Source organism: Stegostoma tigrinum, chromosome 44 (assembly GCF_030684315.1).
Source record: "Stegostoma tigrinum isolate sSteTig4 chromosome 44, sSteTig4.hap1, whole genome shotgun sequence".
Lineage (NCBI taxonomy): Eukaryota > Metazoa > Chordata > Chondrichthyes > Orectolobiformes > Stegostomatidae > Stegostoma > Stegostoma tigrinum.
Genome location: NC_081397.1, coordinates 14,767,972 through 14,778,301, shown reverse-complemented (window position 1 = coordinate 14,778,301; position 10,330 = coordinate 14,767,972). Strand labels below are relative to the sequence as shown.

The following is a 10,330-nucleotide window of genomic DNA, read 5'->3' as shown; positions in this document are numbered from 1 at the left end:
AGGGCCAGCATTTTATTGCCCATCCTTAATTGCCCCAGAGGGCAGTTTTGTTAACCAGCTTCCAGAGTCACAAATGGGCCAGAACAGGTAAGAATAGCAGATTTCCTTCCCCAAAGGACATAAGTGAAAAGCGATGGGGAATTGGGCCGCTCCTTGAGGGTGAGAAAGCTTCATGTTTGGATGGAAACCAGGGACGTGGGACCGAGGAATAACAGGGTCTCACTGGGCTTTGTAATTTCCGTGGTAGTTTTGCTGTTTTGCTGAAGCTGAGCGTGGTGTTGAAAGCGTTGTGTTTGAAATGACAACTTCCTTCCCCTCCCCTTTCTACTGGAAATAGATCCCAAGCTTCTGGTGAAGCGGCAGCAGCCAGCAACCTGGAGTATGCAGTAATCGGAGCAGCACACAATGCTGGTGAGTGCCATTGAATCGGTGTGGTTATAGAGCCCCACACAGTGACGGTGCACCATAACCTGGTAGGAATTCTGGTCAATCGTCCAAGCTGTCAGCTGGGCTAGAATGAGGTGGTTTTCCTTGGAGCTGTGGAGGCTGAAGGGGAGGACAGCAGCCAGGAAACAGGACTAGGCCATTCAGCCCTTCTATCCTGTTCTGCCAGACATTATGATTATAGCTAACCATCTAACTCAGTCCCTGGTTCTGAGAGAAATGCGGAGGCCATACAGCCTGCCCATTGGCCGGCCCATTGGGTAGTGTCGCAGCTGACCATCCGACTCAATCCCCGGTTCCCAGCTTTCACCCTCAAAGATGCCAACTCCTCGTTCTTTGAAGTGTATAAAATGATAAAGGGCAGACATACGGGAGACAGGAAGAAACCCTTCCCCCTTCTTGAAGGACTCAATGACCGGGGGGTTGGGGACATGGATTGAAGGTGAGGGGATAGGGAGGTGGTTGCTTTTGAACAGCACAGACCTGATGGGCTGATGGGTCTACTGCTGAGCTATAAACCCCTGTCTTCAACCAGTGTCTTTTACAGACGGCTGTTGCTGTTAATACCTTGTGACTGGACCTCCTTCAGGGTGTTTTGCCTGACACAACATGCTTATTTTATCGGAAGTAATGTCGGAAACTGAGGGCGCAGTACTCTGGTATTGAGAAATCCAACTGATGTTGGTTACAATGAGTGATTGTGTACAAAGGCTTGGCTCCTCAGAGACACAAGTGCCCCATGCAAGTGATAATGAAGGGAAGCAAGCTTCCTGTACAGCAGTCTTTATAGTGCTTGTAGTGAGCTTAATGATCACCAAGGATATTAACTGCATGCATATTTATTTATCTATGCGTCTTCTTATCTAAATAAGGCTATAGGACCTAACATATAGGAGCAGAATTAGGCCATTCTGTCCATCAGGTCAGCTGTGCCACTTGACCAAGGCTGATGTGTTTGTCAATCTCATTCCCCTTCCTTCTCCCATTACCCTTGATCCCCCTTTTTAATCAAGAAGCTATCTATCTCTATCTTAATACATCCATCTGTCTATCCGTCCATCAGTCGATTAAATTTGTCCATCCAGCTCTTAAATTTATTATCTATCCATGAATCTGTGCATTGATGTTGCATGTGTCATTTAGCCCATTATAGCGCTGCTCTCTGATTGATGTGTGTTTTTCATGTGCACTTTATTTCTTTGTAGAAAACACCGCTGCGGATATAGTTTATTCAGTGGTCACCACCAAAAAGAGAACAGAGTCTGGTAAATATTTTGTTTGTTTAATGCTATGTTTAAGAGAGAGACAGAGGATCGTTGCAGCTCCAACAATATCATGATCCCAGTTACTGTGGAAATGCCTGTGTGTGGCCAGTTCCAAATAGAGAAATACCACAGTGCTTGCAGTGACAGGAGTGTGAGGGAACAGAGGGTCTACCAAAAGAAACATCCAGATTTGTGAATGAATGGACAGTGAACCAGCCAATCAGAAACAAGCCCCGATCTGATCTGCTGTGACCCTTTGTTCCCCTGCAGATAGAGTCAAGGATTTGGAGATGATTTATATGTTGTCAGTGACTCAGAACAGACACACAGAGCAATGAGAAAGGGTTAACAGGGACTGCCAATGCTGGAGTCTGAGGTAACAAGGTGTGGAGCTGGATGAACACAGCAGGCCAGGGCAGCATCAGAGGAGCAGGAAAGCCGATGTTGCAGAAAATGAAGAAGAGTCCAGACCTGAAATGTCCTCTTTCCTGCTCCTCTGACCCTGCCTGGCCTGCTGTGTTCATCCAGCACCGCATCTGGTTATTCCAATCAGAAGGGGTATGGTCAAGTTATATTATCACTTCACTGTTAATCCAAAGACCCTGGCTAATGTCCTGGGGACCTGGGTTTGAATCCTCCCACAGAATTTGAATTCAATAAATATCTGGAATTCAGAGTTTAATGACCATGAAATTGTTGGGGAAAAGCCCAATGAATTTACCGATGCTTTTTAGGGAAGGAAGCTGCAATCCTTACCTGGTCAGGCCGACATGTGACTCCAGACCCACAGCAATGGAGACAGTTAGGGGTGGGCAATAAATGGTGGCCTGGCCAGTGACACCTTGTGAATGAATGAAATAAAAATATATCACCGTGTGTGTTGGTGACTGTGTTATGATGGCGGTCGCTTCCCAATTACTGTTTAGTACATGTAGAAACATTCTGTGCGTGACATAAGCAGTGGGACATGCATTTTACACTTAACTGAGGCACACGTAGATCATTTTCTCTTAAAACTAAGAACTGTGAATGCTGGACATCAGAAATAAATTCAAATATTTCTGGAGGAGCTCAGCAGGTCTGGCAGCATCTATGGATAGAGAGAAAGCAAGTTCCATTTTCCTCATATAATACGCAAGGCGGATATGCAAAATGCTGCCACCTGCTGATTTGAGATGACAGAGAAAATAAAAGCACCGCATGTCATATTGTTGCTCAGAAAGATGAACTTACAATTATCACACGGATACCTGTCAACACCCACAAGGGACATTTGAACTGAAGTTGGCCTTGTGTACAATGGAATCCAAACACATTCTAGCCTTTGTCTGAAGGGAATGAGTAGTAAATGGTCATGTTCTACATGGCCACCAGCCTGCTCTTTCATAGGAGGGAGAGAGTGAAGGGGAACTGGGTGGTGTTTTAACTTTTAGAGAATCACCACGCCTCAGGAGAGGGGAGAGGTTCAGAAGGAGCATCCTTCAGGGTAGCCTCAGCTGGTGTGGGAATTGTACCCATGCTGTTGGCAAGGGTTGGCATGTAATGTATGACAAAAACCAGCCATCGAGCCAACTGAGCTATCTGGAACTATCAGCATGCAACAGCTAAAACCACCCTCTATCTTCTACCTTTGACCATGTTCACATTGTTATTGAAGCTGTCCTGAAAGGGACAACATTGGCAGAGATATAACATCCAAGAGTGGATGTCCATTCATTCTCAAATTCCTATTTTTGCATAAAAAGCAATCCTGGAATACAGTAAGTTCTCAATAAACAATGTTTCTTTCCTAAGGTGTGTGACTTTCAATGAAACAAAACTGAACAAATTAGAGTTTCTCATTGCAACTAATATGATAAGTATAGAGACAAAAAAGCTGCAGATGTTGGAATCCAAGATAGACAAACCAGGAGGCTGGAAGAACACAGCAAGCCAGGCAACATCTGGAGGGAGGCAGCGGTCAGCGTTTCGGGTATGGCCCTTCTTCGGGGCTGGAAGTGGGGGTTGTGCCTGAGGTGTTGACTGCTCCTTTTCTCCGAGTTCTGCCTGACTTGCTGTGTTTGTCTACAATATGGTGAGTCTAGTTTAGTTCTTCAGATGGTTTGACACGAGACTAAGCGTATTAAACTCTTGAGTTGAAATAGTGTTCTTTCCTAAATTCCTACATTTATGAGCAACTGTTGAATTTATTTTAAAGGAATTAAAGTTGACAGTGGACATTTTAAATACATTAATTGAAATGGTTTGGAGGGATATGGGCCAGATGCAGGCAGATGGAACCATTTTAGTTTGGGATTATGCTTGGCATGGACTCGATGGACCAAAGGGTCTGTTTGCATGCTGTGTGACTCTAAAACCCAAATGGACGTTATCTGTATGGTTCACTCTTGTCGTTTTCATGTACAACAATAGGGCGAGTCATGCAAAGGCTGATAAGATTAAGGCGGCCTGCTGAAGATGTTGCAATGACCTGCATCCTAAAAAAACTGACCCTCTGTGTGATTGACCTGAATGCAAATTGTAGGCTTTAGCCAGAGCGAGGTTTCTAAATGCGATCTTCTGAAGTTTCTGGGCTGATTGAGGAGGACAATTTATTAAGCATTGCACCAATACAAAAACACAGCTATGCTTTTGAAAGATTCAGTTACATCTTCAAGGTTGATCAGCCTTCAATTCGTCCAAATTGAATCGTCAATGTCTCCAAAGAGTTCCTTCTCAACTTGGTCTGTTTTATTTTCAGGCAGCAGTGTTGGTTTCTCCTCGAATGGGAAGAAGGTATGTTACATTTTAAGCCTAAATAGACCACAGCTTTGCCACAGGAAGTGCAGGTCGATTTATACCTTACATCTGCGCAGTAAAACATTAACTATTGGTTCATGTCAGACTGATCACAGGAAATACCTTAGAAAGTAGGAGCAGGAGTCGGCCATTCAGCCCTTCCAGCCTGCTCTCCCCATTCAATTTTCTGGTCCTGACTGTGTTCTGTCGCAGAGAATCCCACAAGGATCCCACTCTCTTGGTGAAGACATTTCACCTCATCTCAGTCCTTACCCATCTCCTTTATATTGTGACCCCTGGTTCTGGACTTCCTCCCAGTCACTAGGAACATCCTTCCTGTGTTTACCGTATTTAGTCCTGTTAGAATTTTACAGATTTCTATGACATTCTTCCTTTATTCTCCTAAACTGCAGTGAATATAATCCTAGCCAATCCAGTCTCTCTTCATGTGTCCATCCTGCCATCCCAGGAATCAGTCTGTGAAACCTTCACTGCACTCCCTCCGTAGCCAGAACATCCTTTCTCAGATAAGGAGACCCCAAACTGCACACACAATACTCCAGGGTTTGGTCTCAGCCTGCACAATTGCAGCAAGACATCCCGGCTCCTGGGCTCGAACCCTCTCGCTTGAAGGCCGGCATCTCATTTGCCTCCTTCACCACCCGCTGCCCCTGCGATACTCACTTTCAGCGATTGGTGTACGGGGGACACGCAGGTCTCATTGCACCTCCCCCACTCCCAATCCATCACCATTTGGATAATCACCACCTTCCTGTTTTTGCTCTCAGTTGGATAACCTCATGCTGATCTACATTAGCTGCCACTTACTGAATTGTCCAAATCACACTGAAGCATCTCTGTAGCCTCCTTCACAGCTCCCCTCCCCCCGAGCTTTGTGCCTGCCTTTAAACACAGTGGGAAATATCCAGCAATGCTTTATCAATGGAGTAGGTCACTCACTGTTTCACATTCCACTTCCAGTGCCTGGGGATAAGTGAGTTTCAAACTTGTGGCATTACTGGTGTTGGTGTTCCAGTTACTCCTGTACAGAATTAAAACATCACTGACCGTGACATTAAATAGTTGCCAGCTCATTGTCATTCACACCCAATTGGTAGCTACAGTATGTACCATCTACAAGATACACAACAGAAATTTCCCAAAGATCCCCAGACGGCACCTTCCTAACCCACAGCCACATCCATCCAGAAGGACACGGGCAGCGGATACATGGCTACACCACCCCTTGTGTGTTCCCCTCCAAGCCGCTCACCATCCCAACTTGGAAATACATTGGCTGTTCTTTCAGTGTCACTGGGTGAAAATCCTGGAGTTCCCTCCTGAAGCGCATTGTGAGTCGACCTACAGGACATGGGGCTGGAGCAGCTCAAGAAGGCGGCTCAATACCACCTTCTCAAGAGGGCAGCTAGGGACAGGGCAACAAATGCTGGGCCCAGCCAGCAATGCCAATGTCCCATGAGTGAATGGAAACAAATCAAAAGCCCTTTCAGCCTTTTCTGCTCCAAGCATCGACCTGAGCCTGTCCAGCCTCACTTCACTGGTGAAATGTTCTGACCCAGGCAATATCTTGGTGAATATCCCTCTGCACCCCCTCCAGTGCAATTACATCCTTACTATAGTGCGGAGACTGGAACTGCACACAGTGCTCCAGCTGCAGCCTCACCAAAGTCCTGTACAGCTCTGACATCACCTTCCCACTTTTATCATCTGTATGGCACACCTCAGGCACAGGTGGGACTTGAACCCCAGCCTCCTGGCTCAGAGGTAGGGAGATTACCATTGCACGACCCAGATTCCTAACTTGTGGCACTGAACTTCCTGTTGTTGATTCCTGTTTCCCACTGATATCCACTCCTACCTTTACCTACAAATGGCCTCTCCCACCTCTTCACCTTCCTGCTCCCACTCAATTCCAATTCCATTCCAATATCATTCCAATTGCAGGACGCCAAGCCTGACCCCAATGATTCCTGTATCACATACGCCACACTGAAACTCAGCGAGCTCTCAGAGGAAGAAGATGGAGCGGATGGAAATGTTTATGAGAATATTCCACACAAGTAAGAAAGAAGAAGACAGATGAGAGGCGGGTCATTCGATTTTTATAGACTGTCTGGTGAAGAGGTACAATGTAACTCCTGTGTACAGATCCCAAACTTGTGAACTTTGCGATGGAAACCACGTTTCACACATTGTTCTGCTCTACTCATTGTGAAGCTAATTTCATGTTGTTGCATCTGTTGGTCTGTTCTGGACATTGCAGGCCGTTAGTTTTGTAAATTCAAAACTATTTCAGCAGCTGGTGGTCTTTGGAAATTTAATACCTGCCTCTCCTTCCCTCTCATGTACATGTTTGAGGATTGAGCTTTTCAGTTGGTCCATGTTTAAGGGGAGGAAGACATCATCTGCCACCTTGTGCGCATGGAACAGGAATCTCCCCTATTCTGACCAACTTTGAACAGGAATTGCCAGAAGGATCTGACAGTTGGGAGATATATAACAGGAGAAACCAGCCAATTTCAATGGTTACATTCCAGGGCGAAAGAGACCTGGGGTGTGGGGTTGGACCGAGCAACTTCTGGCTCCACAGAAGGAACACACACTGAGCTGCAAGCTACTGAACAAACTGGATAGAAAAGGCATGGATGAAACAGAGTCTATACGGAAAAGACGAGATCTCCCAAAGAACCAAAACCCCTGCTGGACACTTCAACTCGGCTTTCTGAGATTCCAAAACCCATTGTGGGAACGGGAACGTAGGGGGTTTCTCTCCGCTGCAGGTATTTTGGAAACGCCACATTGTCAGGATGGGGGATCACACACCTCCAGAGTGGCAGGCTTGACCTTTGAATGGGGAAGCGATGGCCTCATGGGATTATCGCGGAACTGTTAATCCAGATGTTCCAGTGATGTACTGGGGACCCGGGTTCAAATCCTGCAACACAGATTGTGGAATTTAAATTCATCAAAATCCTGAATCTGAGAGTCTGATGGTGACTGTGAATCAATTGTTGGAAAACCCCATGTGGTTCACTCACGTGGTTCAGGGAAGGAAACTGCTATCCTTACCTGGCCTGGCCTTCATGTGACTCCAGACCCACAGCAAAGTGGTTGACTTTTATCAGCCCCCTGGACAGCGAAGGATGGGCAACAAATGTTGGCCTGGCTAGCAATGCCCTCATCCCATGAATTAAAAATTGTTGGCTTTTTAGTCCCGACATACAGACACTCTCGCTGCAGCACAAAAGGGTTTGGGTTGATGTAAGTACAGGCTTGGTAGAAGATGTTAAGATTTTAACATCGACGCCGTCTGGATCTGACAATTGCTGGCCACCAAGAAAGGAGCAGCTCAGGTCCGATTGCAAACTGGTGAATACCATCAGGGACAACACCAGCGCGAGGGCCAAAGGGTCTGGTCAATAGGCACCAGGTACCTTTGAATGGAACAGCAGGACTGTGCTGATGAATTGTTCACATTCGAGCCAGTAAGGATGGTGACTGGCTTCTTGCTGTTTTTTAATCACGATGACCCCTCGTTCAGGCGAAGGATGTGGGGCATTGCTGGTAAAGACAGCATTTGTGCCCCTCATCATAGAGTCATAGGGGCTATTTCTGTGCTCTGTGACTCTTCGGCCTAACTCGTCCATGCCAACCCGGTTTCCTAAACTGACCCAGCCCTGTTTACCTGTGTTTGAACCATATCCCTTCCAACCTTTCCTATCCATGTATCTGCCAAAATTTCTTTCAAATATTTATAATTTTACCCACCTCCGCCACTTCCCCTGACAGCTCATTCCATATATCCACCACTATCTGTGCGAAAGATTTGCCCCTCAGGCTCCTTCTAAATCTTTCCCTTCTCACCTTAAACCTATGCCCTCTACTTTTGGACTCTCCAACCCTGGGGTTAAAGACCTTGGCTTTCACCTTATCTATGTCCCTCATGATTTTTAAAACCTTCAAAGGGTCACCCCTCAGCCTCTGATGCTCTGGAATAAAAAACAGCCTATCCTTGTAGCCCAAACTCTCCATTCCTGACAACATGGTTATGTTCATTTTTTTCACCCTTTCCAGTTGAATAACATCCTTCCTGTAGCAACATGACCAGAACTGTACACAATGCTACAAGAATATCCTTTTCAATGCCTTGTACAGCCACAATATGATGTTCCAACTCCTGTCCTCCGTGCTGCTTTCCCGATCCATCACCATTTCGATAATAATCTGCATTCCTGTTTTCTTATTTCTCCCAAAGTGGTAGCCTCACATCAATCCACATCAAACTGCATCAGCCGTGCATTTGCCCACTCACTCAACTTAACCCAATGGCATGGAAGCATCTCTGCATCCTCCTTCACAACTCCCCCTCCCTCTGAACCCTGTGTTGAGATGGAAAACTAAATGAAAACACAATGGGCCCAGTATTTATGAAGCAATGGAAAGTATTGTTCATGGATGGTGTACATTGGGACGGGTTTAATCTATCGCTGTGTTATTGTAAATGTAATTTCTTGATGATATTTGCTTTTGTACACAACAATTCTGCCTTTGGTGATGAATAAAATTGTAACACACAACAAATTGGTGGATTTCTTTTTTTAAAAATCAAGGTGCGTTGCTGGAGCCCCCGGTGATCCAATGTGAGGCGGGTATCAGAGACCGAACTTGGGGATTACTCTCAGGGATGGGAAGGTGATGCAAGGTGCAGTGAGCAAACACGTCAGCCGCAGTCTCCCCTGGGTCACCAGCATCGCCCCTTCCATCCGTCGCTCATGTGTGGGTGGGGAGGGAGGGGAGAGGGTGCAGGATGGAGGGTGAGATATCGTGATAGGGAGGGGTAGAGGGTAAGGGAAGGAGTATGTGTGAGAGAAAATGTTTGAGGAAAGTTTATGTCAATGAGCGTCTGAGATGGTTTGTGAGATTAAATGTGCGCGTAGGATGTTTTGTGTGACTGTGCGTGAATATGTGTGACAGTGTGTGAGAGTGTGTGTGTGCGAGAGAGAGAGCAAGAGTGTGTTGTGAATGTGTTTTTCTGTGAGAATTAGAGTTTAAGAGGCTGTATGTGGGTGAGTGTGAATTTGTTGGAAATTGTGTGTGAGATAATGTGAGTTTGTACAAGAGTCTGAGCATAAACTGTGATTGCATGTGAATGTGTAAGGGAATGTGAGAGAGTTTATGACAGTTCTGAGTGTGTGTGGGTGTGTGATATTCAATGTAATTTTGTGAATAAATTTGTTTGAGCAATCATGTGTTTGTGTGAATGCAAGCTGGTGTGACTGTGTGTCAGACCGTGTGTGTGCGCACGCACCTGTGAAGGACGTGCGGAAAAATTGTTCCAGTGTATATGTGTCTGTCAGACTGTGTGTGAATATGTGACCATGTAAGTGTGTGCGTGTCTTTGTGCGTGTGCGGTGCGTGAGAGGGAGAATAGCGAGAAAAGGGACTGAATTGTGGGGGTGGGGGTTAGTCAAGGTGGGTGGAGTGGGGGTGAGACTGAGAGGAAATGGGAGGTGCAGCATAGAGTGAGGGGAAGGCTGGTGTGAGTGTGTGTGAGAGTCTGACTATGCGTGTGAATCTACACGCATGAGCGTGTGTGTGTGTGAGTCTGTGAGAGAGAGAGTGTGTGATTGCGCACATTTTTCACAATGAGGCAGTGAGCTGGAAGGGAGTTTGGGCACTCTGTATCGTCCGGATCTGGGAGATCAAGAGATGATCTCAATGCAATTTCGAAAACCCTGAGAAGAGTGGACAGGTTGGGGTTTGGTGATGGGGGTCAATGCAGCAAGATTCTTAAGCATTGCTGAAGAAGGGTCTGGGCCCGA

At 46.2% G+C, this 10,330-nt stretch overlaps 1 long non-coding RNA gene across 1 annotated transcript; it reads left to right on the top strand.

Moving 5' to 3' along the window:
- The first annotated feature begins 332 nt into the window (after positions 1-332).
- Positions 333-9,089, top strand: LOC132207088 (uncharacterized). Its single transcript, XR_009443322.1, has 4 exons — positions 333-411; positions 1,650-1,709; positions 4,450-4,484; positions 6,453-9,089. It is a non-coding gene; the product is annotated as an uncharacterized LOC132207088 (long non-coding RNA).
- The last annotated feature ends 1,241 nt before the right edge of the window (positions 9,090-10,330 follow it).